Consider the following 24172-nt stretch of genomic DNA (forward strand, 5'->3'; position numbering starts at 1 on the left):
CAGCTTCACTGGCTACTGATCTGCCTCTAGGAGGGATTTGAACCTCTGGCTATGGCCCATACAGGCATATATGGGTTGGGACCAGGCCTTCTGAAACGCTGCCTTCCCCTGTGCACTCTGGCTGGTTGTTGAGGTTTCTGGAAAGACCATTCTTTCAAGATTGTCAGCATCAGAGATTTGTCTGATAGTGACATGAGGGACAGCATTTTTGGTGGCTGTTTTCAGGCAGCTGAACTTCTCACGAGAGGGTAGATTTGCTCCCTGCCTACTGCCCTTCCTCTGACAAGAATCATCACTTGATCACTTTTGCCAATATGTAGATCTGTTGGGTTGGATGCTATTTTTCTTCTGTATTATGCAGTATAGTCTCTCAATATGTTTTACTGTTTTAATCTATTTTAAATTAGAATAGAGCCAGTGTGGTATAGCAGTTAAGAGTGTGGGACTGGAACTCTGGAGATCTGGGTTCTAGTCCCCTCAGCCATGGCGCCAAGTGGATGATTTTGGGGCAGTCACTGATTTCAGCCCAACCTACATCACAGGGTTGTTGTTCTGGGGGTAAGATTGAGAGCAGAAGGAGAATTATGTAAGCAGCCCTGCGTTCTTTTTAAGAAAAAAAAGCAGGATATAAAATAAATTGTACTTGTACGCAGCCTTGGGTGCCAGTTTTTGCTGTAAAGGCAGGTTATGAATCAAGAAAACAAAAAACCAAAGATGAAACAAAGTTTTTAAAAAATCACTATGTCTATCTGCAAGCTCACATTCAATGCTTTATGAAATCAGGAACATTATGTCCAAATCAACCCACTGCCTAGTTTAGATGTCTCAGGATCACTTCAGATCAAACAGGATTGAAGAAAGTAATATCTAGAAGTGAGACCTCTGAAGGAAAAAAGCTAGATATCCTCTCAGCAAATGTTGCATTGAAAATGTACCTGTTCATCCCAATTGCAGATCAAAATCTTGAAAATCAGTTTGAAGAATACATTCCAGTTTTCACACCTAGATTTGGGATCTCATTCATTTCCTCATCTGTAAAGGCCATTGCAGTCTGGACTACAGCTTTTATTTCAATACTCTTGAGACCTCTGCTGCTCTGAACTCATTTCCTTCACTTTCATAATGTGCTGGACAGTATTTCAACAGTCTAAAACAATTTTCAAAGGCCAAAACTAATTAGGGCACCTCGCATTTCCCAGAAAGTACAGTGGAGAGATTGTATTTGTACCATACTTCAGGGACAGTTAAAGATTTGTAAAACTCTCCTGATGGCAGAAAAAAAAAATATGTTAAAGGATTCTCAGAATGAAACGTTCAGATATTCTAGTGGGAGAAGATACTTTGGTAGTCTCAATCTATTTCTCTAAATAAAATGTGATTGTCTAGTTCAATTCTTGGGAGCAAAATCAGTGCTAATCACAACCTTTCAGAGCAATCACAACACAAGACGTTAAGGACAAAATCGGCATGGAACCGTTTTTGCTCCTAGAGAACAAAACATGAGGGAAGATGAGAAAAGTCTGCGTTTTTGCTGCTGTTCTTTTCAATGGAATGGAAATTTAGGTCTTTGGAGATGTCAAGCTGACACATTTCCCCAGTAATGACAGTTATTACTTAAAACATTAGAAAGGAAACAGCATGGAGTGTTAGCAAGATGATGAGATGATCAGAGCGTGTTATAATTTTGCCATGTACTTTTCCAGACACTGATGTGTTGGCATTGCATTCTATGGTTGCTTCTTCCTGATCACTTTGGACTACTTAACCCAGTGAGCTTCCCACATGAAGACTGCTTGTCAACTGCTTTCATGTGATGATTCAGCTGTATGCACTATGTCATAGGCCTACTTGAGAAATTGGGCCTTGGGGATTCTTGTATGAACTGACTGGATCCAAAGCTCTCACATGAAGGGATTAGAATATTGCTGTTTTTGAACATTGCACTATAGCTTTTGCCCCTGCTCCCCAATGATGCATTTGAAAATGTGTGAATGAAGTACATGTAGAACTGCATTTTGAGAAGTTTTTTATTATTATTATTTTTATTATTATTATTATTCATTTATTGTGGCATCCCATGCAGACTTTTTAAAATAGCTGATTAACAGTTTGATCATCATCAATATCTGAGCCCTTCCTCTAAGTGCCAGCTCTGAAGGAGGTTCAGCTGGAGGCAACCTGAAAAAGGGCCTTTTTAGTGTACTTTAGAATTGCAGAATGATTCCCACTGAGGCCCAGATAACATCATCTTTGTCAGCCTTTGGGAACCTAGTCGTGCAGCCCTCTGTGCTGAAGCATTTAAGGTTCTTTCATCAAGAATGGGGTGGTCCAACATGCATCCCGCAAGCTGCATGTGGCCCCCAAGGCCTTGTTCTGTAGTCTTCTTCCTGCACAAAGCCCCGTGTTCCTGTGCTAGTCCAGATCCCATCAATGGCACTGGCATGACTGTGGCCAGCTGAGCATCTCTGTGCTCTTCAGCAAGAGCAGGATGAGGCATGCTGCAGAGGGTTTCTTGGCTCAAGTACAAGAGACTCAGCACGCCAATTCCAAGGAGTAAGGAGGATTTCTGGGTGGGAGAAACAGGGGAGAAAGGGATGGATCACCCCAGAGGAGTGGCCATTGTGCTTGGACTGTGGTTGGATAAGGAGCCCACAAAGCATTTTTTAAAAATTCCATTAGTTCTAAAATTGTCCTAAAAATCATCTTAAAATTAAGCAGTGGACACTTTAAGATATGGAAATGTAATTTCTCATGTGGCCCCCAGGTTCTGTGTCACAGTTCTTATGCAGCCCTTGATGTACGAAAGGTTGGCCTGTCCTGATTCAGGATTATTTGGTGGCTTGATGGGGGCACCCATGTTACAGGTCAGTTTTCAATTTACTGCTGCAAAAATGTTTTTCAGTTTCCTCAACTGCTTCTAAATTCTGTGCTGAAGGTGAATGCATGACTGCTTCATTGTATCATGCCAGGTATGTTGTTCAGAGAGCTTTAAGACAGGAGAGAGATCCAGGTAGAAGGGTTCACAGAGGTGGTCATGAACCTCCACGTCGAAACATTTTGTTCAATTTTGTTGCAAGCTCAACTTGTCTCTCATATGTTCTTTTCCATTCCCAAATTAATATAAAAACACACCAGAAGCAAATCAACTTGAGAAATAGAAGAGCATGCTTACAACATGTATCCAAGGAATGTTGACTTCCATGTGTGGTTTGAGACTCCTATGTCCGTAACAAATTGCTGATCATGGCACTAATCCATCGCAATGACAGATGTTTGGCATTTTAAAAATGTAAATGCCTTTATTTTATTTGTTTCAGTGGTTCTTGTTTCCATTGGTAACACATGAAAATACTGGTTTTGAATTATATTTGGAAGAATACGTGTGAAATGTATAAAAAAAGTAGCTCAGACATTATATTAAGAAATTGTCTTCAGGTTTTAATAACTCTTTACAAATGTTTAATGTGAATAACTTTCCTCCCATGACTTGGAAACAACTCAGTTTCTTTATGCCCTTTAAATGCAAAAACCCACTGGATCAACTGAGTCTTAAAAAATAAAGAATAAACAATACATTTGTAACGCAACATCAAACAATTGTTCCATTGGCACACCTTCATAATGGATTCTTTATGCAAACTTTATAGCCTTTGTACCATTTTCTAGTTGTGCTGTTTCCAGTACATTTATTTCAATGAATGCTGCTGCAAACCTTGTAAACAATTTTGAAGATTGGCCCCTTTTCCACAGGCTTTTGGATGTGCATTTATACTGAGAACTTGCCAAATACACCAGTGGCATAAGAAGCCCAAGACACTATTTCTCTTTAAACTACAGAAGTTGCAAGGCCTGGAAGGATGCATGCTGTGTACACTGTATATGATGGGAGGATTTTAAGTACATGCTTAAATCACTCACAGAGAAATCAGAGAGTGTTGATGGTGTCTACATTTGACTGATGCATGATGACACTTATCCTCCCCCCACCTCCTTGTTTCTCCAAGCTGTGGGAAAATTGCAGGAATTGTGCAAAACTGGTCAACAGATCTGAGGCATGCAGAACTATTCAGATAACAGCCTTCTCATGCACAGATCTGACATGTGAAGGGAGAACGGAATCATATACCCTTGCTTGCAGTCATTCCACACTGATTGCAACTTTAGCATTGTAGTGAAACAAGGTTGATACTAGGAATGTGTGAAGAATCTGGCTTGGTGGTGTGGATGTTAGGTTTCCTCATCTCAGCTACCTGGACTCTGACCATCTTTCTCTCCGCCCTAAGTCTGCCTCACCCTGAGTGTTCATGTGGGTGTCCAGCTGGAAACGAGTACAAGTGAAGGTCTGCTTCCATACAGGTGACTTGCAGGTTGTGTGTATTTCATGCAAAGAGTTATGTCATGTGCATTGTTGGCACAAAGAATTACACACTTCACATATTTTGTGCAATGAATTATGTATTTTGCACACTCTGTGCAAAGAATGGCTAGCATTCCCCAAGCATTTATGGACTTGATCTCAGCTTGGATCACTTCCTGGCCAGGTCCAAGCATGGGAAAGAAGTCCAGCAAGTGTGAGAGTCTGATTCCAGCCTGTTCATGGCATCCCTAATTTACACATATATGGATGTATGTGCATAGGGTTCTTTTCACAACAAAGTCACACTCCTGGTCTCTGGGAGTGTGGTCAGCGGGTGTTTTGAAATCAGGGGATGTGGCTAGCTGGTGTAATCCTGCTCATGTGCTCCGTGAAAGCAACATCATTTCATCAGAAGAACCTTTGGCTCAGCATGGCCCACTGCAACTTAACTATGTTAAGAGAATTAAACCATACATCAGAAAAGCAGATGCTATAAGCAAATGAAATTGCACTGTACAGAATGCAGAAAAGTATAGCAAATGCTCTTAGCATGCAGGGACAGACAGTTCTGTCAATCTTAGTTTTGCTGAGATTGACAGTTTTGGGTTTTTTCCCCCTTTTTGAGGTCAGACTCATTCCATCCCATTTCGGCATGAGCTTGTGATTTTTTTAAAAAAAAATAGATATAACAGGACATGCATTTTTCATAATTAATTTTCAGAAATTAATGTGCACAACTTTAATAAAGACATTTTGGAAATTCTTGTTGATCAAAGTTGATTTCAGGGATATATGCATTTTCTTTCACATTTCAATGGGTTTTTGTTTTGCTTTGTGAAACACATCGTAGTCTGAGAAATATATGGGTTTTTGGTTGCATATTGCATCTGAGTCCATGTTTAGGTCTGAGAAATGCAAACTAAATAAATTCATGAAAAAAACTTGGGAGCAAATGTTGCTGTGTTGAACATAAGAAAACGTCAAGTATCCATATATGAGCAAAAACTTCCAGACTAAATTTTGGAACTTCAAACACAATCTCTTTCCATTTCACATATTTAAAAAATGAACACTGTCTTAACAACCAAGATCTGCAATGCAAACCTTGTTTATTTAGGCACAATTTCCCTAGTCAGGCATGCCTTCAGGAACTGTTTTTAGAAACTGACAAGAATTTATTCAACAAAATGAAGTCTGATACATTCTCTGAAAAGTTGCTAGCTTGATTACTCATCCATGCTTATGAATTGTTTGCAGAAACAGTGCTCATACCAAGGGTACTACAGGCAGAAATTCAATAGGTGTAACTTTACCTATCACATGAAGCTAAAGGCAGCACCTGTGGGTATTCTGCCTGTGCTTCTTCTGCAGGGCTCCTGGGAGGCATGTGATTGGTTTGCCTTATTTAAAAGCTCTTTTGGTTTACAGCAGAATTTCTCAAACAGGACATTTTCGAAAGTTAAAATTAATACATTCTGACTTTCCCAGAATTTTTCCTCATATTGGAGTGACTGGTGGGTCTGTGCTAGGAGATGTAGAACTTTGCTTCTGTCCAAAAATACCTAGTATTATTCCCTAAATTAAAATATGCTTTAACAGTGACAGCAGATTGATCTGGTTAACCTCCAGAGTCCTTTCCAACTCCTGTCATTCTTTGTGGATAGTATTGATTGCCAGTTGGATAATCATAACAAGGAATATTAGCTTTTCTTGTATGATAATTTCAGATGATTAGTGTAATTCTTCCAGGGATCAGACAGACATGAAAGCTAGGTTTGGACCTAGGATGGTTGATGTTGACAACCTTCCAGATCCAAGAAAATACTGAATGTGGAACTAGCCAGAATTTTGGATAGCATGCCATATCCACATTGTTGAAATAATGTTTGTTAAGTGTGCAGCTCTTAATAGTTGTAATTTACTAGCATTTTGGAGCTTCAGTGAAAATAGTAACCCCATAAAACAACATATTAAACCAAAAGGCCTTTTTCTTTTTATTAATTGAACATATTTATTTCTAAGATTTATTAGTTGCCCTATAGCTGAAAGCTCTCAGGGCAACATACAATAAACATAAATAAAGCCCCAAACTCACATTAAAAACTGCACAATAAAAAAAATCAATTAGAACCAGCAATCAAGTAAAAGCAGCAATCAGTTAAAAGATTGCTCGAACAGGCACTGAAAAAGAATCAAAAATACCTTGATAAAACTATACAGAATTAAAGAAGATTAAAAGGTCCAAGAGAAGAAGGTTTTTGAGCAGCACTGAAAAAACAGCAAAGTGGGAGCCAATATGACCCCTCTGGAGAGAATAGAGGATTTTTGCTGAAAAGGCTGATTCTAAGTAACCATCTGCCACACTTGGAGCAGAATAGAAACATGTAAGATGAAAACTCCTTTGTTCCCTTCCCACTGCCTCATGTCCAGTGACCTGATCATTTGCTCCCAACCACCTCTGCCCCTTGGCAGGAAGAGAACTAACAGATCAGTTGTACTTTTGTTTTTGGGGCTTTTTTAGGAGTTTGTTTCATATTGTTTTGTTTTTTGCAGAGGCAAGGCAGAGCAAAGCTGCAGTTCTGCCCACCACAAGCTTTTCCATGAAGCTTTACTGGCACACCTGGTAACCTAGATATAAAATTTGGAAAAATTGAACAAAGAACTTCCACCTGCGTCTAAGGGGGGTACTTGAAGGAGCAAGGGACAAAGGTTCTGTTATATCTTTAAAGGGGGAAAATGCACACACATTTTCCCAGAAGTGAGGCTCAGGTGGAGCAAAGGTGACAGTCATTTTTTTTAAAGCAGATTTGTTGATCTGGGTAAATGAAAAGGGGGTGGTATTGCAGTTTTCCCAACCTAACCCTAACCCTCAGCTCTGTAAAAAACTTTTCAAAATTGATTTCAGCATTGCTGCTATGGTGCTGCTTGTCCCCTCCATGGTCCCCCAGAGTTTTGCCTGAAAGCCAGAACTTCATGGACTGTAGGTCACAGTTCCAAAGCCAGGGGCCTCAGGCAGCTTAATAACTAGCTTCTTGGGTTTTCACAAGCCACAAGTCACTGTGTAAGTACTTTCCCAGATACATTATTCACTCCTATGAAATTGGATGGAAATTCATAAAATGTTTGTCATGAAACTACTTCAGGAAAAAGTAGTTCTGTCTCAAAACTATGGCTGAAGATAGATAGGCAATTCACATTGTGGTGATGGTAGAGATTTTGTCATACAGTTGCAGTGTTACACATGCCTTACACATGGCTCAGAATGAGATCAGAATATGCCAGTAGAACCTCAAAGCAAAAGAACAGAATGTATCTTCACAGGATGTATGTGCAGGATCATATAAGTCGGGTTCTGGCAACACCACAACCTATAGTGTTTTTTACCATTGTTAGTCTGTCATGTTGTCTGAGCCAGACCATAGTAATTCATTGTGGTAAGTTTGGTCTTTAGAAACCATGTTAAGAAATAATGGTTTGTTCCAAGGTTATTCTGTACCCCCATGGCTTGTCCTGTTGTCTGACCCAGGATCGTGTTTTCCACGGGCCTGGTATACAACTAGCACAGTCCTCTGGAAAGAGTGGCAACTGCAGGAGCCACTCCCTCCAGCCATCCGATGTCTATCTGTAGACCAATAAGGAAGAGGCAGGCAACATAGGCAGGGTGTTATGCACCTCAGGATTGAATTTCAAGTGCAGTGGTTGATGGGATACATGCCAACAATGGGACGACCGCCTGGGTAGGATGGAAACCACAATAAAGTAGAAATGACTTCATTGCCTTCAGGATTTCTTGCCCTGCTATGTGACTATAGTCATGGTCAGACTCTCCCCCCACAAGTGGAAAATCAGGACAGTAAGCTTTAAGTGCCTGTCTTGATCTGTATGTCTCCTTCCTGAAGGAAGCTGCATCTTTTTTGACATAAGATGGCCTTTTCACAATGGTATCATCTATCAGAAGTCTGAAATGGTATACTCCACCCCTCTGCTTTGATATCTACCCAGGGATGCACAAGCTTTGTTCAGTCTGTTCCGTCTGCATCTCAGAGATTGTCAGGCAGCTTTCATTCCATCATCTGCTCTTGGACATAATTGGAATTTGCACAAATGTATTCCTAAGCATTTGTGCAAATTTGCACCTCCAAAAATGTATAAATCCTCCCTAATATATAATGCCCACAAATATGTAATTTGATACTTTAGCATATTTCAGGAACAGGCAAATCCCACCTAATTTTTTAGCTTTAATTTCCCATGTTTATTATGATTACATTTGCATGACTTTGCAGACATTTTTCCCATTCTGAAATGGGAATTTCAGAAACTGCTGCAGATACTACCCCACAGCATATAATCAGGGTTGTGCTTTGGCATCTACCTGCTATGTCTATAGATCAGCAAAAAAGTTTCTTTTGTGTCTGTTAGACACCACAACATATCCTTAATAAGGGATTGTCTAGTTTGATGAACTGCTTGGTGGTGCAATATAGTAAATGCTTCTTTTAACATCTATTTTGGGAGTGCTCAGTGCTCGGCACTCACTTCTCTGGGAGAGGAAGGGCTTACACAGATACATTTGGGGAAAGTGCTTAATTGTCACTGATATGCACACTCATTTAAATTATTTATCTTCTTCATGGCTATTAACAAATGGTCAGGGTAAATAGATACTCTGTACTCTCAACTGCTAAAATACTGATATTACTAAGTAGATTGAATAAACACTCACCTCCTCCAATCTGACAACACTCAATATTTGAAAAGGAAGCCTATAGATAACCCCTTTTAGTAGATACTTCTTTGGATATTTTGTTTGGTGTTGAGCTTTCCTTGTTGGAATAATAGCCTATGCATAATTGCTGGAAAATTGCATGCATTTTCATGCAAATCCATACATTTGCATTCAAATTTTCATGCAAATCCATATATTTGCATTCAAATTTTCATGCAAATCCATATATTAAAAGAGGGATTGTTTTCAAAGCCATTTTTGTGTGGGGGGGGGAGGGATCCTGAAGGCTCCAGATTAGGGGCCTTTTCACAGGCACCACAGGCCCATGTTGGACGCCCCTGGCTTCAGGCATAGCTGTATGTCATCCTCAGAAAATTAGACTTAGCTAAAAAGAAAAAAAGAAGAATTCAGTTGAAGTCTTAACTACAAAACAGCTATTTTTGTTCTCAGTTTAAAATTATTTTGCTCTGCTTCCCATCCCATCTGCAGCTATGGCTGTGGGTGATGTCTCAAAGGAAGGAAAAAAGATTAAAAACTCAACATCCCTGGAAAATGAAATTCTTTCTTTGTCCCAACTGACTGCTTCTTGGTATTTATTCATGCACTGATATCCTTCTTCCTCAGTCCTGTATATTTGACACAGCTTACAATAGCAGGGAAAAAATTAAAAGCCTGAAAATGTTGAAAAACAAGCACAAATGAATACATCTAATGATAATAAAATTCATCAGGCATGAGAAAATTGCAGCATTAAAAGCATAATGAGAGGCATTCCAAGGTGTGCTGTTGCTAACTTCCCATATTAAGGGAGTGAGGTGGGGGATTCTGGCCACATCTCTTATTTTTATGTTAATTTGCAAGTATGTGCACATTTAAAATGTCTACTTATAGCTGAGACTGCATTTAAAAGAAAAGATCGGTTGGTACATGAACTAGTGAAAAGGACAAGAAGGAGACTAGCTTGGAACAGTAGGCATTGGAAGAATGGAACATAACCAAACCACCAGAATACTGGAGCATGTCCTCTGTGAACATATCTGACATCATTTAAAAAGTAAGAGACAACTTTGACCCCTGGACTTCTATCCTTTTCATAGGTTTCTTGCTGTGTATGCTAATCTCTGAGAAGAAGAACTCATTTTTCAAGGAAGGAATGTGGTTGACAGGAACATGTAGACTTGGCTATTAGCACCAAGGGCCAAAGCTTATGTAGCTCTTTTATTGCAACATTCATTTCACAGCGAATACCTTCTTCTTCTTTTTCCCTTGAGGTCTTTCATGTTGTTCCTTTTGCAGTGCCCCAAGGCAGACTAAGAAATGATGAGAGACATTATGTGTTAATACTGCCATAACACGTTGACAATTGCCATGCTTTTCATCTGAGTGTTGGAAAAGGAAAATTCCTCTTCCAAATATGCTCAATAACCCAGAAATTGGCCCTGTAATAGCCACAAACCACACAGAAGAAAATTCAGGGCAAAAAGTGTTACTGGGGATCCAGGAGTTAGAGATAAACAGAATCTGAATGAAAGCATTGTTCATTCCAAGGCATTTGCAGAAATGAGGACAGTTACAAAAGGACAATTTTATAGAGGGCTTATTTCTTGTAATGAAAGGACTGTGGAAGTCATCTAGTCTGTAACTCCCATTCAGCACAGGATCAGCAATGCAGAATGTAACTGCAGCATTCCTGACAAGCTCCCTAGGTCTGTTTGCATGTCCTCAGGCAAAGGAAAATTCATCATCTCTTAGGCCCTCTGTTCAGCTCATAGAATTAGAGAGCCCGATGTTTAGCCAAAGTCTGCTTCCCTGCAATCTCTATCCATGGTTCTAGTCCTTGAGCAGACAACAGCTCATTCTGTCTTCTGTATGATAGCCCTTTAGATTCTTGAATACAGCCATCATTTTTCTCCTTATTTTTCTCTTCTCTGGGTTAAACATACACATCTCTTTCCATTGTTCTTCATAGGATTTAGCTTCATCACTGCTCAACCATCCTGATCCCTCTCCTCTGGAATGCTCCAGTTTGTCAATGTTCTTCTTAAAATGGAGCTTCTAGATGTGGTCTGACCAGTACAAATGTCACTTCTGGGGCCAGCAAGATACTGTGATTTTGTTAAAGCAGCTGAAGACTGCATTCAGTTTTTAAGCAGTCGCATTTCACTGTAAGCTCATTTTCCTGTCCCACACAAATTCTGGAATAGGAAATCTTCTAACCATGTTGGATTATGCAGAAGAAATTGGTGCATCAGTTTTTTATTTGTTAAATGAAAGCTTTTCTAACTATTGCAGTTGGACTTGTGCCCACGGATAATTTCCCTCAGTCCACCTGTCTTTCTTCCTTGCCTCTTTCTTGAACCAGAGTGTTCTCCCTTGAAAGATATGATGCTTAACAAAGAGTGAATTATGCAAGGTACAGCAGTTAACACTTGATCATAATATTTGTGACACTGCTTATGAAACAGCTATGGAGAAAGAATTGAAGCAAACATTTTCCTGGCCCTGTGCTGCCAGATTTTGAAAGAACATAAAATCTCTGTTTGACCCACCCTAAATAACTTCTCTGAAAATAATTTCCAACTAGTACTTCAGAACAGGGATTAATCAGAATAATTGCAATCCTTGCCCTACTAATTCAGCAATAAAGGTAATACAAGAGCATAAAAACAGACTTATGAGGTCAGGTGTGTAGCCAGCAGAGCTCACAAACATACCACCAATAGTAGCCAGTACAAAATTCCAGGCAAAAAGCATATAAAACCCAAGACACGAGTTACTTACTCCAGATATGCCAAGGACTCTTCACTCCAACAACATATGCAACACATCAGAAGAACCTGTAATGTTACACATCCTCATTGTGATAGAGTCAGAGGCCTTCAGTGGGAGTGTGCCTTAGCTGAGCAAATAGAATGATCCTACTTATTTCCTTCATTTCAATTCAGTGAAAAAGAATGAAAAGAAGGAATGAAATCCCATTTGTTTATTGCTGCAATTGCTTCTATGCAACTGGGACTCTGTTTTACTTTGGCCACATTGCCCCATGCATGCAGTTCACAGAAAGGGCACAAGAAAGGTGAGAGTGAGAGGAGTGTGACTAATAAATACGCTTTGTTTTGCTAGAAATCAGGGTGGCCACTGAAACATCACCCAAAGAATATGCTGATATGCATGAAATGTGCATAGTTGTATAGACACAAATTCAGGGGTAATTACTAAGTGGATAATATGATGATTATCACTCACTATGGAGGGCAGCTGACTAGGATCTCTTCTTGGGAGCTAGTAGCTAAAGGGTTGCTACAGGACTCCTACGGGTCACCTTTCTTGTGTATTTTACCTTTAGATCAGGCCTGGACTGGGCAGCTCATCAAAGTGAAGATTGTCATCTGACAACCCTTCAGATTAAAGCCTGCTCCCAGTGGAGCAAGCCATATGGGCTATTTCTAACAGAATTGTTATACTGCGCATATGTGTGTGTGTGTGTGTGTGTGTTAATTGTTAATTGCCTATAATGTTACTGATATTTGGAATAAGGCAGGAATAGTGGACTGCTGGAACATTTCTTGAAATTCAGATTGAAAATGCTGCAGAAGTAGCAAAAGTCTGCTTAGGAGTAAGGAGCCACCATCTTGTCCTTCACTGCAGACAACAAAATATCTTGGGCCAGCTCTGATGAGCAGTAGAAAAGTCTTTCAGCCAAGTCACGTCAGGGCTATGGCATCAGAACTTGGAAGGGTCAGATGAGAAAAAAAAAAAAAACCAAAAGCAAAAGCAGAACACTTAAAAGGATCAGGTTTGTGAATCATGTTCTTCTGAAAAAAGCATAAGTGGCCAGCACTTTTTCATTTCTAAAGAAATACTTGATGGAAGGGGAATGTGGTTGTGGTCAAGGCTTATTAAATCATGTCAAGGGAGAGTAAGACAGAGAGAATGAATAGGAAGCCAACGGAAATTATTCATCCTCTTTCAAAATGTATGAACTTAAGGTCATCTAATAAAGCTGGCCAGCAGTGGACATGCAGTCCATTCAAAATGGCATCAGGAACATGATGGTGAATTGACATAGATGGAAGTAATGGGTAGAGGTCAGAAGCACTTGGGCACTAGAGAACGTCACTATATTCTCACTATAGTGTCTGGTCAAAATGAAGCGGAACTGTGAGCAAAGAGGCCCCAAAAGCAGGGAATACAAGAGTGGCTAGACGAGTAGGTAGATCAAGGGATCCAGCAGAAGCTGGCTGAGGCTCAACCAAGACATCTTTGCTCCTTGAGGCCAAGGACAGGATGGCATCTACCCACACCCAGGCATTCTATGCAACATTCCTATCTCCAAATCTAAATATTTTTGAATTGAGCAATACATTGAATTCATATTACTTTTAACCAATGGGCTTCATATTGTCTGGATCACTTTAAATTCAAATAATATGCCAGCTTAATGCACTTGATGACCAGTTTCGACTCCCTAAAATAGGATGCATTTTCCAACTTTTGAACCCCACACATAGCAGGCAATGCTTATTTACTATTTAATTCTTTACACTCTAAAAGCAGCGTTCTGCTATCCCTAAGACATTATTCATGCTCTTTCCACACTAAGTTCTCACAGGAAAGCTTGCCAAACCACTGTTTTCTGATTCCTTAGCCAAGTCAGAGTTTTCATTGATTGATCACATGATCCTTTACCCCTTGGTCCAACATGGGTAGAGGTAACAACTGACACAGTATGCAGTGTACTACATTAGATGGTCTGGGATCCACTTAGTGAGTCCTTGAGACTAATTTAATGTGGCATATAAGTTGAATAAATAATAAATAATTAACATGCTTGTTTGATTTGTCCAGTAGTTGCCCACTGTAATGGCTCAGTGACACAGTGGCTCAATAACATATCATTGTGGCTGGACAACTTCTGAGGGCACATGCTAAGATGTTCTGGGAGCCTAATTATTATTCTTATTATTGGACTTTCTTTCTTTCTAGGAATACTGAGTCATGAGCCATGTTCCCAGAAATGATATTCAAGACCTCATAGGCCATGAATAAATACTGCACAGACCCAGCAGAGTTTATATAAAAGGAAAAATATACCTCATTAGCACTGAACAAAAGCTACTAATTTTTTTCTGATTTTTTTTAGCAATATTAAAATATGTGTCTCTTTTTCGACACTTGTGAAAATATTTGCTTGTTCATTTAAATTGACTTCCTTTGACTTCAATGGCATCCCTTTGAAGCCACTATTAAGGCAAGGGCAGTCACACAATTAATACTAGAAGAGGGAAGCAGATAAAGAAGAAAAATGGAGCTAAAAGTATTGCACCATGGAAAACAGTGGGGCCAAAGAGAGCTAAAAAACTGATTATTTTAACAAAGAGTACTTTTCAAGGAAATTGCCACCCCACCCAAATTTCTCTTTTTAACTCCAAAATTGAAAGTGGAAGAATTTAATGACAGGCTGAGACTATACAACTTTACTCGGTTTTTAGGGTACTGAGATACACATATCAAAAAGGCTTTGACAAGGTCTCACCAGATAGTGGACTCCATTCTGATAGCACACAATAGATTTATAACTAACAATGTATTTTACATACCATACAATGTATATGTGGACCTTTCTCCCCTTGCTTGTAATAAATGGCCACATTCTGAAAAACTTGCCCATTTAAAAAATCAGGAAAAATCCTCTGGGGTTGTGTGTATATAAGAGAAAGATCAGCAGCAGTACTTTCCTTAGGCAGCCTCAGGGCAGCTGTGTCAGTCCCCTCATTCTGAATGTTAAAAAGGGACTGGTGGAGGCATTGCTGACCCAAGAAGGCAAATCCTAGACAGTTTGGGCCCAGGATACTTGAGAGACAATCTCCTTCCACACAAATCATGCACTGAGTAGCATGAAACCTTAACATGTCAGAAATGAGGCTGGGATGAAGGGAAGGGCATTACTCTTGGCTGTACATTAGGTAGTGGGACATGTCCCAGGAGATCTGCCTGGATCCTTCTTTAATAGTATGCAGACATTGCAGGTAGAACCTCAATCAAAATATTGCAATCTGGACAACTCTTGGGCAGGATTCTAGTCACTCTTTTCCAAAACATTGCATTCTACAGGGAAAAGGGCAGAGTCTGCAGAGAGAAAACAAGACTCCTCATAGAGATATTACACTGTCAAACAAAAGATGCAAGCTTGCTACAATCCTTAGCTTCATTAGCTCTAATCTCGGGGTCCCTTAGCAGCTAGTACAATTACATGTGTGAAATACAGGAAGGCAAAGATCAAATCCAGCATCTTCTCTCACTTGCTCTTGGCCAGGAAGCCTCAGTCATGAATCCCAGCTGTCAATGACCATGTGCTCTCCTCTTCTCTTTCCTCCCTGATTCTATCAAGGAGGAAAGGACTCCCAGATCTAAACCTAACATATATCATTGGTACAGTCTGAACATTTAGTTATATTATTATTTTAAATTTGGATGTTGTACAGTACTGTTGCAAGTTAGGTTTTCCCCCTTGCATTTCCAGAACAACAGACTGTTCTTTGGCAAAAGCTCTTTGGCAAAAGCTCCAGGAAGCGCAACCAACGAAGAATGAGCCTGTGAGCATTCTTAGAGCAGTTTGCTGAACCCAATCTAGCAACTACTTCCGAGCATCCTCCTTTTGAGAACTCCTGGGGCCCGTCCCTCTGGGATGTCCTTTTTTGGAGGCGAGCAAACCTCTTCTCTGTCTGTCACCCCTCTAGTTCGTCAGCCCTCTCTCCTGATGTAGCATCATGGGGTCAAGAGTTGTGTCAGGCTCAGCCAGCTGCAGGAGTTCTTCTCCCATACCCACTCCCTGCAGTTGTAAATCCTGACTATTCTCAACAGCTGTCTGAACACCTGAAGAGAGTGCCCTTAAGATAAGCCCCTCCACTTCTTCCATTCCAGCATCTGAGGATTCTGGGTTCCCAGAGCCCCTCCTCATCTTATGAATCCAAATCTTGACCTTGAAATGCACGCCAAGAATACCTGCCCCTTTCATTCCCAACAGCTGCCTTGGATGCTTGAAAAGGGAAGTGGGAAGGTGGGATTCATGCGCACCAATAAATAAAGATCAAGATGTCTCAGACCACTTTGCAGAAGCCCACTCCCCAGTCCAGTTACACCTACTTGCCACAATGCCATGATTCTTAGCATTGCTCCCCAGTTACTTTTACTTTTTGCACTATTTTTTCCATTCAGAAAGAATACCTAACTCAGCACAGGCAGGCTACAGCAGCAGCTGAAATTCTGTGTTCCAAATTCAATGAATCGGAATGGATTGCTTTACAGAAACAAATGAGCAATTACAGTTGCATGTTTTTATTTTACAAAATCTATTCTTCCATCAAGGATTTTGCAGAAGCTATTGCTTGCTTGCTTGCTTGCTTGCTTGCTTATTTAACTCTTGCTGCAAATCAGCACTCCTACCCACAGATAAGGCTAGACTTCTTGCACATTTTCTCTTGAGTTGCTCTTTGAGTCTACCACTACAGGCAGAATTCTGGTGTGTAAGTTGCTCTTATATTTTTATCATGTTCTCCATCCTGGAACATGATAAAAATATACAAGGAGAACACACACACAAACATTATATATGCAGGATTCAGATTCTACTCCAGCCTTCACATTATCTGATATGACCTATATCACGTGATATCATGTCAAACCAAGCTACAAATAGCTTATCTAACATAGTGGCAATTTTTTCCTCCCGATAAAGCTTTTTTTAAAGAAAAGAAGGAATCTATTGTTAAGGTCACACTCTTCTCTCCTCCCACCCACACCCTCCACAATGGTGCTTGTTAAATTATTTCTGTTCACTTTAATCCATTTTTTAATTCTTCTTCTTTTCCTTTAAGAGGAAAAAAAACTTTCTCCTTTTATCTCCCTCCTGTCACTGAAAACAAATCCTTCCTAAATCTCAGTTTTATTATTATAAGATTGGTTGCCTATAGTACATGGATGTGGCTTCTCTGAGTTAATGAATTAGAAAATGAGCAAGTAGTGATTTGAAATTGCCTAATTGTCTTAACTTTAAAAATCTATGTATTAATGAATTTCATTTATTGCCTTTGACATATCCCCTCCTTGATTTCTCTTGGTGTCTGTGTTTTAGTGTTTCATGCATGAAGTGAATGAATGGAAGAGATACTCCTGGGTACAATTGGGGTTTGCACTCATATTAATCAAAATAATATTCTGATAATATTCTCGACACAATTAACTTTTAGCATTCTCATATAAATGACTTGAAGGCCACTGGCTGAAACAGGGGGTAAAAGTTATCTAAGTGGAACCCCAACTTCAGAATGCTTCCTTCAGTGAGCATGCCTGATACCTTTTCAGCACCAGGTGAAGACCTCTTTATTCCCTCCAATTTTTTACATGCTTGGCTTTATATTATTTTATAGTGCAATACTATTATTATTATTATTATTATTATTATTATTCTATACGGTCTATTATTTTCATAGAAATCTCAAGACGGATTACAATTTTAAAAACATAGAAACAATTTATAGCACTTGATTAAAATAGGATTAAATCATATATATATTAAAATTAACAATTAAAATACTGGTTCAACAAAAAGTTTTGGTCTGGCACCAAAAAGAATAAAGAGTTGGTACTAATGAATCTCTATGCAGAGCAGATTCCACAAAGGAGGTGCCACCACTGAGAAGGCCCTTCTGCTTGTAACAGCCCTCCTCAGTTCCTTCAAGGAGGGCTCTCAGAGAAGGACCTCTGTAGAAGATCCTAAGAACTGGGCAGGTGTATAAGGATAATACACATAGTACTGGAACGCAGGTCCCATTATGTTAAATGGAGCTCAATCCTAGATAAACAGGTATAGGAATGTAAACCTTGAAGTACAATCCTCTGTGTGCTTACTTAGAAGTAAATTCAATGGTGCTTATTCCCTATTAGGTGTGCCTTATTCCAGGATGCAATCCTCTACCTACTCACCTATGAGTAAGCTCCATTGAAATAATCTTACTACTGGCAGACCTGCTGTCCTTTCTTATGCTACTATAACAGTGTCATCATATTTCTTGCATATTTTATTTAAAATAATATAAATAATAATTATATAATAACTATATAATAATTGTTATAATAATTATAATAACATAAATAAAATAATATTTGCTGCTCTGGAACTGAAGAATGAATTGGGTCTTCTATGCCAGCATCTTCTAAAGATCTTCTATGCCAGCTAATCAGAAATAAATTAACTCAGCAATGATACATTCCCACCACAGAATGGTAACTATGTATGATTCAGGGGGGAAATGATCATGCTGAAGACAAAATTTCACTGACCTGTTTGCTTCTTTAGAGACATATCTCCCTCACTGGGGACATTCAAAAAGCCTCTGGGCCGTCATCGGAGTGGGATGGTGTAACTTAGTGCCCTGTAACTGCAGGGGGTTGGACCTAATGGCCTCCTGGCCCCTTCCAGCTCTACTATAAGCCTTCTTCAGGTGCATGAGGGGCCTATGAGGACATGCAGGCTAGCTCTGCTCACTTATGCAGTGACAATGCTCTGAAGCTAATGTGTAATCTGCTGAGCCAAAGCAGAGTACCTTTATGGTGTACCTTTGCCTGCTCAAGGAGGGTTCCCATCTCTGCTGGTGCATGATGTGCAACTGAGAGGGCTGCACCACAGGCACAATGGAGGCCTCATCACACATTCAGAAGTGCATATCTGAAGAGGACTGTACATCTTTAAGAAAGATGCAGACAAGCTGGAAAGGGTTCCAAGGAGGGCAACAAGGATGATCCAAAGACTGGACACAAAGTCCCATAAGGAGAGGTTGAAAGAACTGGGCAAGTTTAGCCTTGAGAATGGAGGACTGAGAGGATAGCACTCTTCAAGTACTTGAAAGGATATTACAAAGAGATAGGTTAGGATCTCTTCTCGGTCATCCCGGAGTGCAGAACATAGAATAACAAGCTCAAGTTGCAGGAAGCCCAATGCTGGCTAAATATCAGGAAAAGTTTCCTGGCTGTTAGAGGAGTTCCTGGTTGTTAGACAATGGACCCAATTAGCTAGGGAGGTTGTGAGATCGCCCACACTAGAGGCATTCAAGGTGCAACTGGACCTTGACCTGCGCCCCATACTGAGCAGGGGGTTTGACCTTCTGACTCCTTATCTCTACTATTCTTTGATTCTGTAACTGAGTATTATGCACACCACTCTCCTTTGTGAACTGAACGTGTATCTGGATGACACCAAATGTTCCCTGCGGCTGCCAAAGATCAGAAAGCACATCTGAGCTGTTTTTTCTGACTTATTTCATTCATCAAGGAGCCTCTAAAACCTTCCACAGGTCTCTTGGTGATTTGACGTAGGATAGTTATACAGAAAATCCATCCCTAATTTTATCTGTCCATACATCTGATTTGCCTGAGAACAGTATTAAAAAAATCAGGTTCCTGATAAACTGTGACAAACAGAACACAGCAATGACCAGTGCACACAAGGAAGCTGTGGGCCTACATTGCTTTAGCAAGATCTCCAAACCACATGCCAAGCCTCTTTTGAAATGGAAGGGCATTTCAGAAGTATAAGAAGGAGGAAAGTGCTGGTGGGCAAATGGAAGCCCTTGGCTGCATCCAAAGTAGCTCTCTGAACCCTTGGCCTTGCTTTAAGCACATGTTTAGCCCAGTGGATGCTAATAAGATGTTTGACTGCAGCAGAAGGTGGGCACATGGAATTTTGGGTAGCTTAGACATTTAACTGATATATCTATCATCACGAGCAAACATATTACTACGTGCATGTGCACACACGCACACAAACACACACACACTTTTATGTTTACATTCCTTGGGGAATTTTGCAGAGGAGGGAGCTATTTATTTTCACACTATTAATGTTCTCCTGCCAGAAAGAAGCAGTGCAAGCTTAATAGCGCATTATTTCTATGTCTCGGGGGAAGAGGATAGGAGAGGATGGAAATGTGTTTATGAATGTAATATACTTTGGATTAAGTTATGAGGCTCTTTTATCAAGGATGGCCCTGTTACAGATGTTACAAGCACCTGTTGAGGATGAAAGAAATTAGAAACAGAGGCTTGTGGCACTCCTGCAATTGGGTCTTCTCTCAACTCTCTAGTTTGAAATCCCTTTTATTCAGATGCAAAGCAAGCTTCAAGCTGGAATGGAAGTAATAGGTGTGGTTCTCCATGACAATTGCATCTTCCCCTCTTATTAATAAGTTTTAATATCTTAATTTATACATATTATATGGGCTTGCATGCTATAAAGTGGCGAGGTCTCATTTCCTTCTCAACATTCCATTATTTCCAAATTGCTCCTACTTAGAGTCCATTCCCCAGTTATGTGGGGTACATCCTATGCAGAGGTCGGTGAGTTCTCTCAAGCTGAAATCAGATTGAGACAATGATGATGGTGAGCACAAGAAGAGAATTCATGGGGAAAAGGCTATTTGCTCCTGTGCTACTCTGCATTGGCTCATAATTGCTGCCTACCAAGCAACCTCGGATAGGGTTTGATCTGGTCCCTGGTTGATCCCATTTTGCTGGTCCAGCCATTGTTTGATGCAACAGGAGCCCCCCCCCCCCCTGCTCCCGTGCCACAAGAGCAGGGAAAGAGATCAGCCAGCATCTCTCTATGCTCCCCTTCCTCTTTTTAAATTTTAAACCCAGGAGAAGTTGCTCATAATTAAGAGAGAGAAATGCATTCCTAATTAATATTAGGATTATGGATGTATAAGCGGAATTGATTTCCAGTTGCAGTTACATGAGGCACAGGACTACAGCCTACAGAGCAATGTAGGTGGAGGATCTACTCCAGAAGTGGGTCACCTGGTGCCTTCCAGATCTTTTGGACTACAGGTCCCATCTGCTCTATCCAGCATCACCCAGCATCAGTGGTTATGGGAGTTGTATTCCAAAACAATCAGCTTGCATCTCCAATTTAGAGGCTAATATAGTAGGTTTGTGACCCACTCCAGGAAGCCCACACCTAGGACGGCCAATTATGGATCACCAAACAAAGAAGAGGGAGTGTCACCAAAAATAAGGATACAATCTCCATGTGATTTATATGTGTATAGATGCTAATTTAGAAATCATGATCAGAATTTTGATAAACACACAATACGTCTTGTCATAATGTAGAAGACTGACCAAATAACCCACCTGCCTTCCCAGTCTGCTGTCCCAAAAGCTTCCATGGCTCTTTATCTTTACTATATCCTTCGACAGGGCAATCCTTCAAAGAGAGGGCAGTCCTCTGGCAGTCCTTCAAACAGACAGCTGTCATCTGCAAAAGAGGACACATGGCCAGTTCATACACCCCACATCCCAATACTCATCACTGAAGGGCCTGTGGTACTGCAGCTACAAAAACCAAAACCAAAACCAAAGCAAGTTAATGACCCAGTGTTGAAGACCGATAGGTGACCATGAGGGTGATGTAACCAACTTCTTGAGCATAAGTAGAAGCAGAAGCAGGGTGTCTGAAGGCTTGCCAGAAGAAGAAAAAAGGAAGGGTGTTGGTAATACCTTTCCATGGGGAGCTACAATCAAGTGGAATCAAATCCTGACACCTAATGCAACCCTTCATTTTTCATAGAGCTTGGGCCTTCAAGCTGCAGTGATCAAGGTAGGACCCAGAGAGCTTGATTTCTGCTAGCTAACCTACATTAAACCAAGAATGTTCCCAACACAGGAATCAGTATAGGGCAATCTCACCCCCTACCCTGTCCATCAGTGCCTTCTAGTCAACTGCAGTTGGTTTATTTCTAAGTCAGCAATCTAATATGCTCCTACTTGGAAATTGGTCCAGGTAAGCTCAATTGGATTTTCTTCTGAGTAAATGTGCATAGCACCAGGCTGCTTGTACGTAGAAGCAACATAGTTGAAGTGGAAGGATGACTGCAGAAGCTATAATGTATTTTTCTCTCACAAATGATGTTTTTAAAGCTGTCTAGATTTTCTATTAGTAGCCAGATTTTTCCTCTGAGATCTAAGTCCTGTGATCTATATCTAGAGAAGATAATTCTGGTAAGCCAGAGCCAGTGCCCACAATTACTTTAACTGATATAAATCAGGAATAATTGTATTGAATTAAAATGATTTATTTTAAGCAATACAAACAGGCAATAATGAGATGCAAGCATTACGCAAATGGGTTTAAACTGGAAGAGGATGTTTTTCTAAAGCAGTTTCAGAGCCAGACCTTCCTAGGCCATCGTGCCTGTCTGAAGACTTTGCCATGTAGTTTAGAAATTAGAGATGGGGTGAGGACAATCTAGATTGCCTGGAATGTGATTATGAAAACAGGAGAGTCAATCTTCTGACCACCTACATCTTGGATAGTCCAACTGATGTGAATAAAATTGCTGTTTGATTGCTGAATTAAAGCCAGATATATTTCTGGAAGTCTTGTACAAAGAGCTTAATGTGAAGCCCACAAATGTCAGTGGCAATGTCCATGAAAAAAATTGACTAACATTTGACTGTACCATTATTCTTCCTCAGCAGAAATGAAGGAATTTGTGGACAAATTGGTGCATTTAGCCAACAAATGGATTGAGAGCAGATTAAAAGAGTGTAACTTGCTTAAAAACTTGCTACCTGTACAATTTCTAGAGCCATGGTGGATTTGCATATTGGCCCCAAGCCAATGACTTTTTGTGTACTGGTCACACACACTGCAGCTTCCCCTTCTGTTTTCCCTAAATTACTGCATGTGTGTGGCTTCTGGGGACTCATTTTGCTGACAGTGATTGCAAAGTTTCCCAGTCAGTTCACAGCTACTATCCAGGAATGCCTCATTCTCCAGCTGTTTTCCAATAAAAAGGGCCATCCTGCGCATGTTTAGGCAGAACAAAAGTCCATAGTGGCTATGGAATGCTGGGAGACATAGGATTATTTTTTTCTGTCTAAACACACATAGGATACCACACTAAAAGTATCATGGGAGTCTTTTTGGGGCCAAGGTGCTGTGTACATTTGCAGCCTCTCAAATTTGAGTAAAGTAAAAAAGCATCTTGCACAGAATAAGACTCTCTGGGAAAAGAAATCAGCTGAATAATAATTTGTTTTGAGAATGTATTCTAATTGTTAATTAAGGGTACAATCCTAGGGCCCTCATGACGTTGTCTGGAGCACTGTGGGATTACTTCAAGTACCCACCTGCCCTCCTTGCAGCTGGCCTGTGTGAGGTTGGGAAGCAGGTGTGTGAGGGGAGCGAGGGCAGAACGGCTGGAGCCACTGGCTTCCACCACACCCAAATGGTGCTTCCCCCTCCTTCTCTCCCCCCCTGCAGGGCTCCATCTAGATGGCCAAAAATGGCCATCTGGATGAAACGCAGGGTGCCAGGCTTACATGCACCCAGAGCAGAGACCATAATCTTGAACCCAATTCACTTCTATCAATTAGTATCTCTCCCTCCCCTCTCCTTTCTGTGTAACTTTAGACAGACAAAAAAGAGTCCTGCAAAGTCCAACATTCCTCTTACTGGTGGGAGAACATCTATAGGACATGTATAGGGTTGCATTCTTAAATATAAATCTAAAAATTGTGCAGACTGCTGATTAAGCAGTTCTGTTTTACTTTATTTTTATTTATTGAATTTATTTTGCTTATTGCTACACCAGATGTTGGATTTCAACCATGAAAATGATAATTTTGAAGGGTTGAAATGTTCACCATGTTTCTACAAACATTAGCCTTTGTTTAGGCAAGTCTGTTTGCCCTGCCCCTTGCTACTGCTCTTCATTCAGCAGGATCTTCCTCATTCTGGGAATAAGTTCCCAATCAGTCAGAGATCCTGTAACCGGCAGTGCTATGTAGCAAAGCCACATACCCAATCAGATGGCATCAGATGAGCAAACAAAGCCAGCTACATTGCCCTCACTGTGAACGGGTATTACGTGGGGACCAGGATACAATGTGCCAAGCCATTGAGGTCAGCAGATGGCATGTTCTTGGTGGCACCACGTGTATCTATAGCCTCAGAGTTAAGCAGGCACCAACTCTTTATTGAGTTTGGTGACTTCTGAAAAATCCTTATCTCAAGCAGGCTTCCT

General features: G+C 40.4%; 1 long non-coding RNA gene across 1 annotated transcript in view; it reads right to left on the reverse strand.

The window, feature by feature from the left end:
* Window positions 1-10119: 10119 nt before the first annotated feature.
* Window positions 10120-24172, reverse strand: part of LOC123020738 — a 30292-nt gene continuing 16239 nt past the window's right edge. The window contains exons 2-3 of the long non-coding RNA XR_006414201.1: window positions 21276-21399; window positions 10120-10396 (exon numbers count right to left, since the gene is read on the reverse strand). This is a non-coding gene — a long non-coding RNA (uncharacterized LOC123020738). The remainder of the gene's footprint in view (window positions 10397-21275; window positions 21400-24172) is intronic.

This window comes from Varanus komodoensis, unplaced genomic scaffold, assembly GCF_004798865.1.
Source record: "Varanus komodoensis strain SLA01 unplaced genomic scaffold, ASM479886v1 scaffold15, whole genome shotgun sequence".
NCBI lineage: Eukaryota > Metazoa > Chordata > Lepidosauria > Squamata > Varanidae > Varanus > Varanus komodoensis.